Source organism: Bos indicus x Bos taurus, chromosome 2, assembly GCF_003369695.1.
Source record: "Bos indicus x Bos taurus breed Angus x Brahman F1 hybrid chromosome 2, Bos_hybrid_MaternalHap_v2.0, whole genome shotgun sequence".
Taxonomy (NCBI): Eukaryota; Metazoa; Chordata; class Mammalia; order Artiodactyla; family Bovidae; genus Bos; species Bos indicus x Bos taurus.
Window position 1 is genome coordinate 28,079,160 of NC_040077.1, and position 15,950 is coordinate 28,095,109.

The window sequence follows — 15,950 nt, forward strand, 5'->3', positions numbered from 1 at the left end:
ATGGCCATCATCAAAAAGACCACAAATAACAAACATTAGTGAGGGTGTGGAGAAAAAGGAACCCTATTACACTGTTAGTGGGAGTGCAAATTCATGCAGCCACTATGGAAAACAGTGAGACGGTTTCTCAAATAACTGAAAATAGAAACTATCAGGAAGATCAATCAGGATGGCAAAGTAGGAGGATGTGGAAATCACCTTCCCACAAACACTTCAAAAATACATCTACATGTGGAACAATTCTCACTGAAAACTAACTAGAAACTGGCCAAGAGACCAAGACTGTAAGAAAGAGCCACAAAATCAAGTACAAAGGGGCAAGAAATGACCAGGTTGGAACCTGTGCCCTTGGGAGGGGACTCAGAGGAAAAGTGAGATTACTCGGGAGGGGAGCCACCATGGTGAGTGAGTAGTTTAAGACGCATACTGGGCACCCCAGTCTTTGGGCTGAAGCTGTTCTGCTTGACCCAAAACCTGGGTGGCAGTATTAATAATAATACTGAGTGGTGTCTGCTCTGCCTCCCAGGAACCAGAGTGAAGCCGTAGGCCCACCCTAGGAAAGGCATGAGTCCAGATCCCTTGGGGCTAAATGCTGCTGAGTGGATCTTGTTTTTCACCTGCAAGGATGCCCTGCCGGGGGCTGTAGCCAGGCCAGTGCCTCCACTGGCCTGGGCAAGGTAGCTGGGCAGACTGGCTGCAGGCCTGGGGAGGAGCCTGTGTGGAGTGAGGCTTGGGGCCCACTATTCCTGCAGTCATGCAGGTTATGCAACCACCACTTCCACTGGCACAGACATCCTCTGTGGCCTGGCTGTACTGGTCAAACCGGATAAGTAGGGCCTCAAACATGGCTTGGAGGCAGAAGAGCTCAGGTTCCCTTTGGTGCTCTGGATGGCCCAGGCCCATGCTCAGCCCATCTAGCCGGCTGGAGGAAATGGAAGGGTTTTGGAGTTTCTGGTAGGTGGGAAGATGAGCCCCCTGGACTGGTTGGAATGCTGGTGAAACTAACAGGAGGGTGGTAGGAAGCTCAGACTCCACTCAAGAGAAACACATGCATATTTGCTTGCTGCTGAGATAGGGCAGAGAAGCCAGACTAAAAACTCCAAGGTGGCTGCCTGATTCCCTGTGATCAGCCCTGTGTGCACCCCAGCCTGAGCCCAGTGAACTCTTTAGCCCAACGTAGTAAGGCACAACTCCACACTGAAGCAGGAGCCATCATGACAAAGAAGAGAGCTGGGCCCTGGGATGCACAGGCAACTCAGACCTAAAGTAGCATCTAAGCAGGATGATGGCAGCCCTTACTGGTGCTCACACAGACAGCACTTCAGAAACATTCTTGATCTCTGATGGCAGCTGGACCACCACAGGGCATGCACCAACACATGCCAAGTTCACACAGCCCTGCCTGCCCCACAGTGCAGCTCCACACCAGGGTGGGGGTGGCAGATGCTGAGGGAGAGATCAGATGTGAGGGATGAAGACACTCAGGCCCGAAGCACTGTCTGAACAGGGCTGAGGAAGCTACTACTGGTGCTTGCATAGGCAGCACATCAAAAGCAGCCTGGACCATTATCTGAGGCTAGACCACCACATCCCATACCTTGTCACAAGCTGAGAGCCCTCATGGTCCTCATGCTTCAGCACTGCTCCTGCCAGGGCCAAGGATGCCGGTGCTGGGATGGAGGGGAGGTCACATTTAAAGAGAGTGGAGCCAGCTTGGACCTGACCCTCAGGGCTTCTGCTCCAACAATTTGAGACCAGGGCCTGGATCTTCCTTTGATAGGTGATGACCCCTGAGCAGAGGGGCCTCCTTGCCTCACCCCTGGATCTGGCTCAAGTACCCCTCCATCTTCAGCCCCACATCGTGCCAAGGTGATAGCTGCCAGCACACCCTGATGTAAGATGTGACTTGTGTTCATGTCAAATCCAGATCTCCTACCAAAGCCACTGGGCACAGGCAGACTGCATAGGGATGCTTCCAGATATAGACACCACTACAAGACTGTAACTGTTAACTGTTTCACCTAAATTCAGAGAGACAGAGAAAGTTAAGCAAAATGAGAAAACAGGAAACTAGTCTCAACTGAAAAAACAAGAGAAAAATCCCTGAAAACATAATGAAACAGAAACAAACAACTTACCAGATAAAGAGTCCATAGCAGTAGTAATAAGAATGCTAACTGAATTAGAGGAACACAGTGAGACTTTTAACAAGGAACTAGAAAATATTAAAAACAACCAGTCAGAATTGAAGAATACCATAACTGAAATGAAAAACGTACTAGAAGGAATTGACAGCAGAACAAGGGATAAGGAGGAATGCAAAAACGACAGCACTTCAGAAACATTCTTGATCTCTGATGGCAGCTGGACCACCACAGGGCATGCACCAACACATGCCAAGTTCACACAGCTCTGCATGCCCCACAGTGCAGCTCCACACCAGGGTGGGGGTGGCAGATGCTGAGGGAGAGATTTAAGCTAAAATATCTTAAAATATCTCTGGGATAATACCAAGCATACCAATACTCCCATTACAGGGGTCCCAGAAGGAAAGGAGAGAGAGAAGGGGTAGACAGAATATTTGAGATTATGGCTAAAATCTTCACAAGCCTGAAAAACTACATTTAAGTACAGGAAGCATAGAGTGTCCAGAACAAAAGGAATTCAAACAGACCCACACAAAAACATAACAGCTAAAATGGCAAAAGTTAGAGAATTCTAAAAGCAGCAAGAGAAAAACCAAAGTCATGTGCAAGGAAGCTCCCTAAGGTTATCAACTGGTATCTTTACAAAAGCTTTGCAGGTCAGGAGGGAGTGCTGATATATTCAAAGTGCTGAAAGGGAAACATTTGCAGCCTAGAACACTCTACCCAGCAATACCATCATTCAGAACTGAGACAGACAGAAAGAACTTCTCAGACAAACGAAATTAACAGTTCATCAATACAAAACCTACCCTAAAAGAAAATGTTAATGGTCTTCTCTAAGCAGAAAAGAAACTGCTCTAACAAAAAGTAAGGATCTAAGGAAAGGAAAAATTCTATTAGGAAAGGCAAATACATAGTAAGGGCTGAGGCTCAAACACTTAAATAAGCTAATATGAAGATTAAAAGACAAAAAAATGTAAAAGTGTAACTGCAAAAAATAATGAAGGAATAAACATGAAGATACAAAATATGACATCACAAAATGTGAAGGAGGAGAACAAAAAACATAGATCTTTTAGAATGTGTTTGAACTTAAAGTAACAGTCTAAAATGAGTAGATATAGTTTATAGGTTAACATTTATGAACCTTGTAGTAACTACAAGTCAATACACTACAATACTAAACTAGAAAGAAAAGAATACAATCATATCACTAATGAAAATCAAACTACAGCGAAATAAATGAACAGAGAAGAACTAAAAATAACCAGAGAACAAGCAATAAAATAGTAATAAGTACACACTGGTGAATAATTACTTTAAATGTCAATGGACTAAATGCTCCAAAAGACATGGGGTGGCTGATTGGATAAAAAAACAAAACCTATCCATACACTGCATACAAGACATTCATTTCAAAGCTAAAGACACACACAGGCTAAAAGTGAAGGGATGAAAAAAAGGTATAAAAAGACAGCAGTAGTAACATTCACACCAGACAAAATAGCTCTTAAAGTTTATAATAAAGACAAAGAAGGGCATCATATAATGACAAAGGGATCAATACAAGAATCAATACAAGAAGAGGGTGTTATACTCAAATATGCATCCAGTACAGGAGCATTTAAATATATAAAGCAAACACTAACAGACATAAAGGAAGAAATTCACGATAATACAGTAATAGTGAAAGTGAAAGTCGCTCAGTTGTGTCCAACTCTTTGCAACCCCATGGGCTAAACAGTCCATGGAACTCTCCAGGCTAGAATACTGGAGTGGGTAGCCTCTCCCTTCTCCAGGGGGTCTTCCCAACCCAGGGATCAAACCCAGGCCTCCTTCATTGCAGGCAGATTCTTTACTAGCTGAGCTACAAAGGAAGCCCACAGTAATAGTAGGGGGCTTTAATATACTACTTATATTAATGGAGAGATCATCTAGGAGAAAAAAGTCAGTCAAGAAGGTCTTAAATAAATGACATAAATAATGTAAATAAAATGTAAATAAATGACTTAAATAAATAAATGACAAAATAGACCAGTTACACTTAGATATCTGCAGGATCTTCCATCTAAAACAGTAGAATACACATTCTGAAGAACACACTATGTGCACTTAAAGGATAGATGACATGTTAGGCCATGAAACTACTTTTGACAAATTTGATAGCACAGAAATTATATCAAGCATTTTTTTAACCAGAATGGTATGAAACTATGTCAATTACAGAAAGAAAAATGGGAAAGCACAAACCCATGGATACTAACAACATTCTATAAATACTATAAAACCATTGGATCCCTGATGAAATCAAAGAGGATATCCAAAACCACCTTGAGACAAACAGAAATGGAAACACAACTTTCCAAAATGTATCAGTTCAGTTCAGTCGCTCAGTCCGTTCAGACTCTTTGCAACCCCATGAATTGCAGCTGCGGCACAACAAAAGCATTTTAGGAGGGAAGTTTACAGAAACATAGGCCTGCCTCAAGAAAAAAGAAAAACTTCAAATACACAATCAAACCTACCATCTAACTTTCTACCATCTAATTTCTAAAGAAATTAGAGAAATAACAAATGAAGCCCAAAGTCAGCAGAAGGAATAAGATCAGAGAGGAACTAAATAAAATGGAAACTAAAGAAACAACAGAAAATGATCAGTGAAATTAATAGCTGTTCATTGGAAAAGATAAACAAAATTGACAAACTTTAGCTAGGATCTTCAAGAAGAAAAGAGAGAGGACCCAAATAAACAAAATAAGAAATGACAGGAAAAATGACCACCAACACCAGAGATACAAAAAATCTTAAGAGAACGCCATTCACAGTTATATGCCAACAATTTAAACAACTTAGAAGGAATGTACAAATTTCTAGAAACATTCAACCTTCCAAGACTGAATCAGAAAGACAATTTGAACCAACTGATCACTAGTAGTGAAATTGAATTTGTAATTAAAAACAACTCTCAGCAAAAAAAGGCCAGAATTCTATAGCTTGACAGTAACTTGTAACAAAATAGAGCTAATATTCTCAAACTATTCAAAAAAATTGAAGAGGACAGACACTCCCAAATTCATTCTGTAAGTCCACCATTATCCCAATACTCAAACCAAAAAAAGACAACACCAAAAAAGAGAAAAGAGAAAGAAAATTACAGGCCTATATCTCTGATGAATATGATGCAAACATTCTCAAAATATTAGTAAACTGATTTTATATATAAATATATACTGGTATATACACACACACAATATACAAAAAGGATTATACATCTTGATTAAGTGGGATTTATTTTAGGGATGCAGGGATAGTTCAATATTCACAAAAAAACATTACACACCAAGCCAACAAAAAGGATAAAAATCACGTGATCATCTCAACAGATGCAGAGAAAGCATTTGACAAAATTCAATATTCATTCATGATAAAAAAAAAACCCTCAAAAATCATGTAAAGGGAACATATCTCAACAAAATAAAGTCCACTTATGACAAATGGACTAATACATCCACAGCTAACATCATACTCAATGCTGAAAAGCTAAAAGTCTTTCCTCTAAAATTAATAGCAAGATAGAAATGCTCATGCTTGCCACTTCTATTTAACACAATATTGCCAGTCACAGCAATCAGACAAGAAACAAAAGGCATCTAAATTGGAAAGGAAGAAGCAAAACTGTCACTATTTGTGAATAACATACTAAGTCTTTCGCAAAACAAAAACTGACAGAATAAATGAATTCTGTAAAGTTGTAGGATGCTAGATTAATATACATAAATCTGTTGCTTTTCTATGAACTAATAATGAACTATCAGAAAGCAAAAAAAAAAAAAAACACCAAAACAGTAACTTTTAAAATTGAATTAAAAAAAAAAAAAAAACTAAGGAAAAAACTTAACCAAGGAGGTGAGCCAGCTATACACTTAAAACGTGTACCCCAATGTTCATCACAGCACTGTTTATAATAGCCAGGACATGGAAGCAACCTAGATGTCCATCAGCAGATGAATGGATAAGAAAGCTGTGGTACATATACACAATGGAGTATTACTCAGCCATTAAAAAGAATACATTTGAATCAGTTCTAATGAGGTGGATGAAACTGGAGCCTATTATACAGAGTGAAGTAAGCCAGAAAGAAAAACACCAATACAGTATACTAACGCATATATACGGAATTTAAAAAGATGCTAACAATAACCCTGTGTACGAGACAGCAAAAGAGACACTGATGTATAGAACAGTCTTATGGACTCTGTGGGAGAGGGAGAGGGTGGGAAGATTTGGGAGAATGGCATTGAAACATGTATAATATCATGTATGAAACGAGTTGCCAGTCCAGGTTCAATGCATGATACTGGATGCTTGGGGCTGGTGCACTGGGACGACCCAGAGGGATGGTATGGGGAGGGAGGAGGGTTCAGGATGGGGAACACATGTATACCTGTGGCGGATTCATTTCGATATTTGGCAAAACTAATACAATATTGTAAAGTTTAAAAATAAAATAAAATTTAAAAAAAACTATAAAACATTGACGAAGGAAACTGATGGTAAAAAGGGAAAGATATCCCATGCTCTTGGACTGGAAGAATCAATATTATCAAAATAGCTATACTATACAAAGCAACCTATAGATTTAATGCAATCCCTATCTAAATACTGAGGACATTTTTCACAGAAGTAGAACACATGATCCTAAAGTTTATATGGAACAACAAAAGACCCCACATTTCAAAGCAATCTTGAGAAAAAAGAACAAAGCTGGAGGTACCATGTGCTCTGACTTGAGACTATACTACAAAGTTACAATATTCAAAACAGTATGGTATTGACACAAACCCAGACATATGTAGATCTACGGAACAGAATCGAGTCCAGAAATAAACCCACACACTTACAGTCAATAAATCAACAACAAAGGAGGCAAGAATATACAATGCAGAAGACGGTCACTTTCATAAGTGGTGCTGAGAAAACTGAACAGCTACATGTAAAAGAATAAGCTTAGAGCATTTCCTCACCCCAATACAAAAGTAAACTTAAAACTGAGTAAAGATCTAAATGTAAGATCCGAAGCTCTAAAATTTCTAGAAGATAACATAGGCAGAGAACTCTTAGACATAAATTTTAGCAATATTTTTTGTGGTCTCCTAAGGCAAAGGAAATAAGAGCAAAAATGAACAAATGGAACCCAATTAAACTTAAAAGCTTTTATTCAGCAAATGAAATCTTTGACAAAAATGAACAACCTGCTGAATGGGAGAAAGTACTTGAAAATGATATGACAAATAAGGAGTCAATATCCAAAGGATATAAACAGGTCATACAATTAATTAAAAAAAAAACTTGATTAAAACATAGGAGGAACTCAAAGAAGACATTCAGATGGCCAACAGGCACATGAAAAGATTCTCAACATTACTAATCATGGATATGCAAATCAAAACCACAGTGAGAAATCGCCTCACACCTGTTACAATGCTTCTGCTGCTGCTGCTGCTAAGTCGCTTCAGTCGTGTCCGACTCTGTGCGACCCCATAGACGGTAACCCATCAGGCTTCCCCGTCCCTGGGATTCTCCAGGCAAGAACACTGGAGTGGGTTGCCATTTCCTTCTCCAATGCATGAAAGTGAAAAGTGAAAGTGAAGTCGCTCAGTCATGTCCGACTCTTAGCAACCCCATGGACTGAAGCCTACCAGGCTCTTCTGTCCATGGGATTTTCCAGGCAAGAGTACTGGAGTTGGGTGCCGTTGCCTTCTCCGACACAATGGCTATCATCAAATCCTGGAAATGGTGTAGAGAAAAGGGTTCTCAGTGTTGGTGAGAATATAAATCGGTGCAGCCACTATGGAAAACAGTGTAGAAGTTCTTCAAAAAACTAAAAATAGAACTATCATCTGATTTAAGTAATTACACTCCTGGGTATGCATAAAAAAAAAACAACACCTTGAAAACACTCATTCAAAAAGATATATGCACGCCAATGTTCATAGGAGTGTATTTACAATAGCCAAGATACAGAAAAAACCAAAGTGCTGTTGACAGATGACTGGATTAAGATGTGGTATATACACACACACAATGGAGTATTACTCAGTCCCGGAAATGAATGAAATTCTACCATTTGCAACAATGTGCATGGACCTAGGCTGCTGCAGCCAGCACAGCAGGTAGGGATTGAAAGTGGTCAATGCATAGTTTGGGAAAAAGAAACTAGAGACAGAAGTAAAGTTTTAAAGATGGGACTGGGGGACTCAAGACCTCTTGGTCAAGAGCCCTGTTGCTTGGAGCCGCATCACTTTTATTTAGTGTCTTGGCAAGCAGAAAGCATCTGTTGTGTTACAATGAAGTCAGCCTCCTGTGTCCCTGGTCACGTCTCCCATTTTATTGATTACTTTAACCTATCTTTGTTATTTTCTTGTACAAGGGCTATCACCTAGCTGGAGGTCATAGACCAACATATGCCTTGGGAAAACATCTTCACGTGTGCACAGGCAGTGCTCTGAACTTGCACTGACCTGGTGTTCCAAGGTTCGCACTACGTTTTGCCTTAGCTTAGCAGGGCATGACAACCCCAACTGATCAACCCAAGGTACTTTTATTTGGGTTATGCTGTATTTTGCTTTTATTCTTTTCCCATGGTGATTTTTTTCATGGCTTAGCCAGAGCAACAGGTGGCTAATTATTAACCCCGGCGCTAGGCAGCCCATGCTTACTGAGTAAGTTATGCTTATTGAAATAAGTCAGAGAAAGACATATACTGTATGCCATTACTTATATGTGGAATCAAAAAAACACATATATATAGGAAAACAGACTCAGATACAGGGAAGAAACTAGTGGTTACCAACCGGGAGAGGGAGGGACAAGGCACAAGATAGGGATAGAAGATTAAGAGGTAGAAGATACTAAGTACAAAAAAGCTACACGCATATATTGTACAGCACAAGAAATATAGCCAATGTTTTATGATTATTTTAAATCGAATATAATATATAAAAATTTTAATTAGTACATTGTATGCTTGAAAATAATATAATACTATGCATCAACTATACCTCATTAAAATTATTTTGATATTATAAACCCTTGAAACTCTCAGGGATGCCCCCAAAAGTCCTTGATTAAGACATCGAGAACCACTGCTGAGAACGAGAGAGACTAGAGTCCCAATATAACTGCATGGAACAGAACATGCTAATCCCCATAACCAGACCACCTACCAACATATACCTTCATGTGAATTATAAATAAATCTCCCATCTTCAGTTAGCCACTGTACTATGATCTCCATTTATGCCATCAAACCAACATCCTAAAACAATCATTTGACTGGCAGGGTTGTTTTTCTTAAAACAGTTAAGAATGAAGTGATATTTCTCATACAAAGTGTGAACTAAAAGTGGGATGTAAACTGCAGATTTAGAAAGCCTCCACTATCAAAATAAATGGGAGGAAGTGCCTCTCCTTATGGAAGTTAGGAATGTTCCCAAGCTTTCAGATCTGAAGCGTGCCTCTTTCATCTTGTCTGGTCCACTTTGCTCACTTAGGATACTTGCTGGCACCGTAGGTAAATAAGTCCATGAAGAAAAGGAAGGTTTTTAGTAGAAAATTGATGTGATCAGAACAATGCTCAGAAAGATCCATCTCACAGCCCTGGACAAGTGGACTGGAAGCAGAGGGGCTAGCACTGGAACAGCCAGGCAGATAGAAGGTGCCCTAAGAGTCTGAGTGAACTCCGGGAGTTGGTAATGGACAGGGAGGCCTGGCGTGCTGCGATTCATGGGGTCGCAAAGAGTCGAACACGACTGAGCGACTGAACTGAACTGAAGACTCTAGGGGAATAGTAAGTCAGGATTAAGTCAGTGGAGAAGAAGAGGAGGGGAACGGATTGAAAGTATTCATGCCTGGATCACAGGTCCTACACCGCAACAGAGAGCCATGGCACAGAGCACAGGCCAGCTCTGCACACAGAATATTCCTTAGGATGACTTATCTTCAGAACCCTGCCTGCTGGTCCGGATCATATCAGAACATGCAGGATCCCTTTAAGTCTTTTCCAAAGCTGCCTAAAGCTGATCCCATGTTTCTCTCCCCGTAACCGAATCAGTCCATTCTCCACCTACCTACACCAAGGGATCTGAAGCAGGCGGCACACTTGGTCACATCTTACCTCATAGGTGGCAGCAGTAAAAAGAACTGCCCCTCTCAGGCTGTCTGCATTATAAGCTCACCGAAAGTTCCCGCCTCCCAGTCCTGAGGAGGGAACAAGGGTGTCATTGCCCTTACCTGGGTCCAGGATATCCTTGGTGGTTCTTTGAATTTGTCACAGGTCCTCCTTCCTGCAATCTGGAATGAAATATTAGTGTGCTCAGCAGTTGGAAGGATAAAAGTCAACTGTACAGACCGTTCACAATCTACCAGGTACACCTTTAAGTGCCTTATATATGTGAAGTTGTTTAATCCTCACAACCAGCTTTTAAGACAGGGAGTAGTATTGTCCCCATAGTACAGATGAGGGACCCTAAGCACGGGATATTGAATAACTTGCTGAGACTGTATATCTAGTAACTAAAGGGCTTGGATTTAAACCCGGTCATCTGTCTCCAAAAGCCTGCATGCGGTCTTAACCGTGACATTCGACCATCTCAAATATGGTATCCAGGGATCAAGCCTGGGTTCCAGAGGATAGTCGTTCCCAAGAATGTGAGAAAAAGAAAAGGCAGGGAGGATTTGATATTATATTCACAGCACCTAATACCCAAGCAAACAGAAGTGGAGGAAAAAATCAATTTGATTCTTTGTGCCTTTATAGCACACGCCCCAATTCATCAGATCTCCTGTGTCAGAGATAGGATGGAATTGAATGCAAGTCTAAACTGATGAGTCTGGAGTGCTGGACTATTGGTTTTAAATCCAATCAGGAGCTCTCATTTATAGCCTGCTGAACATCTGGGAGAAGTATTCCTGGTTCTAGGTTGCTACTGGGCTTCTAACTATGAAACAGAGCAGGACCCTGTGGTTCTTTCCCTGACCATGTTTTCCCACCTGCCTTCTGTCTGTGAAAAAAACTTTAGCCAGAGAATAAGTCTAATCAGAGAAGTGAGAAAATGCACAAAGGAAAACTGTCCAACAAGAATAAATAATAATAGTTTAGTCACTAAGCACAGTTAAGGACCTTTAGTTCCTCCTCAAGGGTTATAGATGATATTCTGAGCCATATCCTGTGAGCTGTCTTATGGGTTCTGAAACCCCTACCAGATGAAAGCAGTTAACTGACTACATGATGACCAAATCGAAGCCATGACATAAACTACTTCATTTTACACAGTTCTGAGGCCCCAAAGAAATGGGAACAAACTGACCCTGGAACTGAAAATTAACTGTACTTAAAACAATCAAGTTGATGCTGGTCAGACCACTGATGACCAATTTCAAGATGACTATCTGAGCTGACTGTGCTATTTCTGCATGTAGCCCTCTTTCCATCTATAAAAGCTCTTGTTGACTGACAAAGTGTGAAGGGAGTCAGCTTTTGGACAGGAGTCTGCCCCCCATCCCCATGCTAGCATCTGAAATAAAGCAAACTTTCCCTTCCACCAATCTTGCCTCTTTATTGACTTTTGAGTGGTGAGCAGCCAGACTCCACTTTCAGTTACAACTACACACTCAAAAACGAATCTCTCACCAGGGCCAAGCCTTCAGCGTGCTCACAGCCCAGCCTGTGTGCTCTGAGGACACCAGCAAAGCCCTCTACTCTCTCCACCAAAGAGCTGCCTGATAGCCAGGGTCCTCAAATCTCTAGGTTTTATCAGTAGATGAAATAATTTGGCACAGTGAGTCAAAGGCCAAAGGCCAGTGCGTGTTTTCCTTCCGGAATGATCTTGAGTTACTTGCTGAATCCATGTTTACGCCTTTAGCAGCCAGGCCAATTTTCTACATTTTAAAAATACTGACTCAAATCTTAACAACACTGATATCTTTTCCTCCTGCAAGAGACAGAATTTCCTTTCTGGAGTTTTCATGAAACCCTGACCATACTTTACTTTAGCACTTACTAAATCACCCTATTATTGATTGTTTAAAGAGCTGTTTTTCTACCAGATTATGAGCCTCTCTAAGGCAACTGTAACCAAACCAGGTGCTTTTTGCTTGACAAACAGCAAGCCCACACTCTGATACTGAGGTTTGCAAGTGAAGAGAGGGTCTATTTACAAGGCAGCCAAGCAAGGACACAGGAGAACAAATCTCAAAATCAGCCTGCCCCAAGGTAAATTGGCTCGGGGTTCTATGCAGGTGTAACCAGGCTACAGGCCCATACATGTTCTAAGGGCAGAGTTTGAGGTTCTTTGATGTCAAAGGTCATCGAGCTCAAACACTTGTGTGTGCCCAATTGGAGGGTCCGTGTTGCTATAACCCTAATATCTACACATAAAATTGATGCTAAAATCAGCACCAAGATTCCAAAAAAGCATCAGTGGGATATGCAGAATAATCACACTTTTAACCAGTTCATCTTGATCAAGATGATCAAGTTCCCAGAAAACAACACAGACAAACATCTTATTGTTTATGTGCCGCTGGGAGGACAGGCAAGTCTTCACACAACCTTCATTAGTGAAGGCAGGTGAAATGGATTTCACTAATTATTACCCACAGTTTCACAAAGACTATGCTCCATCTATCTTGGAGGCTCTGTGGCTTTATACATAGTAGGTTCCACGGCTAATGAAAAAAAGAATGAAAAGTGAGAATGAGAGGCAGATAATGGTGTTCAGACCTTTATATGATTCAAAATGTCCTGAGAATAACCCTCCTGTCCCCCAAAATCTCCTTCCTGGCCCTGCTTCTTTCTGTATGTGACTTTCTATCATAATTAAGGAGCTTTGAAAACATAAATAGCACTGGGAAAATAATTCCTCAACCCATAGCTATTAATATAAGATGGAAATATTTTTAAAAGGTGATTTGTGGGGTAGAGACTGTGAAAGATTGGGCTGTGATGATGCCCACACAGGTTATGTCAGGCAGAAGGGAAAAAGCCAGAGATGGTAAATGTCTCAGTAGGTGGAGGGGAAAAGAGTAAGGGGAGGGGATGAGGGAATTTAAGGCAAATTTCCTTACATCATAATTGTCTCTAGAGCTGGTAGTCCAGAAAGTAAAATATGATTATTCTGCATATCTCATTGATGCATTTCTGGAATCCTGGTGCTTATTTTCATGTCAATTTTATGTGTATATATCAGGGTTATACCAACTAATCTAATTCTCTTGGAAATGTGGGACACAGTGAACCAAACTGTTGAAGTGTATAATTCAGCACTTTCAAGGCCAAAGCAAATGCTCCTTAATTTTTTCTGAATAAATTAACTAATCAATTCACTGGATGAGCCACATTTCCTTTTCACAGCCAAATTCCAAACAGCATGATGATTCTTCAGTTCCCATTGGTAGTTTAGCCTGGATTGGGTTATGCTATATGACTTTGTGGCCTAGTGGGCACCTGGAGACCTCCATGACTGCAGGGACCTGGAAAAACAGAACATGGAGCTGCTGTGCGCTGGAGATGGGAGGCTCATTTCTGCAGACTGCCTAGCCACCACTTTCCGCCCACTGTCGTTTGCTTCTCCCCCTCCCTGTTGCTTACCTTCAGGGTCATTTACTCTTCCAAAGCCACCTGCTCCTCCTTGCCTTGGAGTTTCTAGGTGCCAGCTCTCTAAGGTTTGACCTCAAGACCTGCCAACTCAGAGCTGGGATGGCATTTCCCATCTGCAGCAAAAGCCATTTCAAAAAGCAGAGTGAGAGAGCCCTGGGCTTCTCACATCTTCCTTGATGGATGTGTTTGTGGCTGCAAAAACCAATTACTGAAGCTCAGCTGTAAGAAATGAAATGTATTTAGTCACAGGTAAAGTTCATGAACACGGTATTAGCTGCAGAATGTGTGTGGTGGCATCTTTTACAAATGAATGCATAGCCTTGATCCTGCTCCTTTTACAAATAAGCCATCTTCAGAGCGATACTGACGGCAAAAACAGAAGTGAGTCTATTGTCCTGGCAGCCTCAAAGCTGCTCAGAATAACGAACTATGGCGCATAGCACTTTATCTTCATCAGAATTTTCCTCTGCTTGTTTATAGCATCTGACATGCCCATATTCCCTTGGGATCAAACAGGCTTATAGCCCGGCAGGACAAACTCTTTCCTCCACACTTTCTGGTTTAATATTTGAAGCTGTTGCACCAAAAGAAATTTAATTTATTTTTATTCTTAATTTAATTTAATTTATTGCAAAGAGAGAACGCAGAAAGCAGGTGAGGGCACATACAGCTACCAATCTGAGTCTCCCAGCACCAGTCCGAAAAATGACTGTATGCTCTCTTTCGACTACCCCAGAATGATGATTTGGGAAACCAAGGACCAAACTATCAGACTTAGTTCCCCTGTTTACCCTAGATACAAACTTTGGTGAAAATTGTTTTTTTTTTTTTTTTTATTGAGAAAGCAACATTTCACAAAGACTATGCTCCATCTATCTTGGAGGCTCTGTGGCTTTATACATAGTAGGTTCCATGGCTAATGAAAAAAAGAATGAAAAGTGAGAATGAGAGGCAGATAATGGTGTTCAGACCTTTATATGATTCAAAATGTCCTGAGAAATTGTGCTTCCCAAGAGAAGTTAAACCTGGCAGACTACTCAATATCAAATGTTACTCTAGGTAAAAAAGAAAAGCTCTTTAAAACCTAAAAGGACCTTGAAGAGGCTTTGAGAAGCCAGCCTTTTCCTCCTTGGTTTGCCTCCCAACAGAAGGGTCGTGGACTTACCAGGCTGAGGGCTGGTTTCCACTGCCAGCTCTCTTATCCATACTGCTGGATGGTACTAGACTAATCCTACAATATTTTTGAATTGCTTTTAACCCTTTGTTCTTTACTTTCTACTTGGAGCCACTATGGAGATTAAAAAAAAAATGTCTGAAGAAGTTTAAACTTGAAAAGAGAATGTTAATGAAACTTTGCAAATACTTGCAGAGACCTTCATCCACTCAATTCTTCTCACTTTTGGCCAATGCGTCAGTGCTTCCTTTGCTGGGTGGGAAAAAAAACTTGTGTGTTTTCTTGTTCTCCCTCTAGTCTCTTCAAAATTCCATCTCTATATGAGTAGACTTTTTATGAACTCAGGTGGTGTCTAGCCCGTCTTTCCCAGGATAATTAGTCAAACTGGATCCTGAAATCCACACTCTCTTCTTTCCCTCCATGACTCTGCTCCATCACATTGTCTCCTCCCTAGTATCTTCAGTGTCTACTCCTGCCTTGTCTCCCCTTCCCAACTGCCTGCAGACATGTACACACCTGTGCCTGGGAAGCACTCCCAAGCTATCCTGCTACTGTACTTCTGCTTTTCCTTACCCAGACTCTTGACCAAATGCCACCCAGTATCCGCTTCCTGTAACAGTAATGCTAATAACAAGAAATGGTGTTATGGAACCAGGTTCATTTTGCCTGATGTACAGCAAGCTAAAATGCTAGGGTATCAAGCTCTGTGGCAGAGGGGGTTTATTCACAAGGCAAGCCAAGCAAGGAGATGGGAGACAGTCTCAGCTCTGTCTTCTAGAAATCAAGTGGCATGGGACATTTATGGGATAAAAAATAAAGAATCATAATGGTCTGGGGTGTGCGAAAAGGTGATTAGGAAAATGTGCGGTCGTCATTGTTGTGCACAGGCTTACCTAAGCTACAAGCCTCTGCATGTTTAAAAGAAAAAGAAAATAAAGGCATTTAGCATGATCTGAGGGTGGAGTTTTTG

The 15,950-nt window shown here is 41.0% G+C and overlaps 1 long non-coding RNA gene across 1 annotated transcript in view; it reads right to left on the reverse strand.

Moving 5' to 3' along the window:
- LOC113903030 overlaps positions 1-14,078 on the reverse strand; it is a 62,463-nt gene extending 48,385 nt beyond the window's left edge. The window contains exons 1-2 of the long non-coding RNA XR_003513987.1: positions 13,798-14,078; positions 10,440-10,499 (exon numbers count right to left, since the gene is read on the reverse strand). This is a non-coding gene — a long non-coding RNA (uncharacterized LOC113903030). The remainder of the gene's footprint in view (positions 1-10,439; positions 10,500-13,797) is intronic.
- Between the last annotated feature and the right edge of the window lie 1,872 nt (positions 14,079-15,950).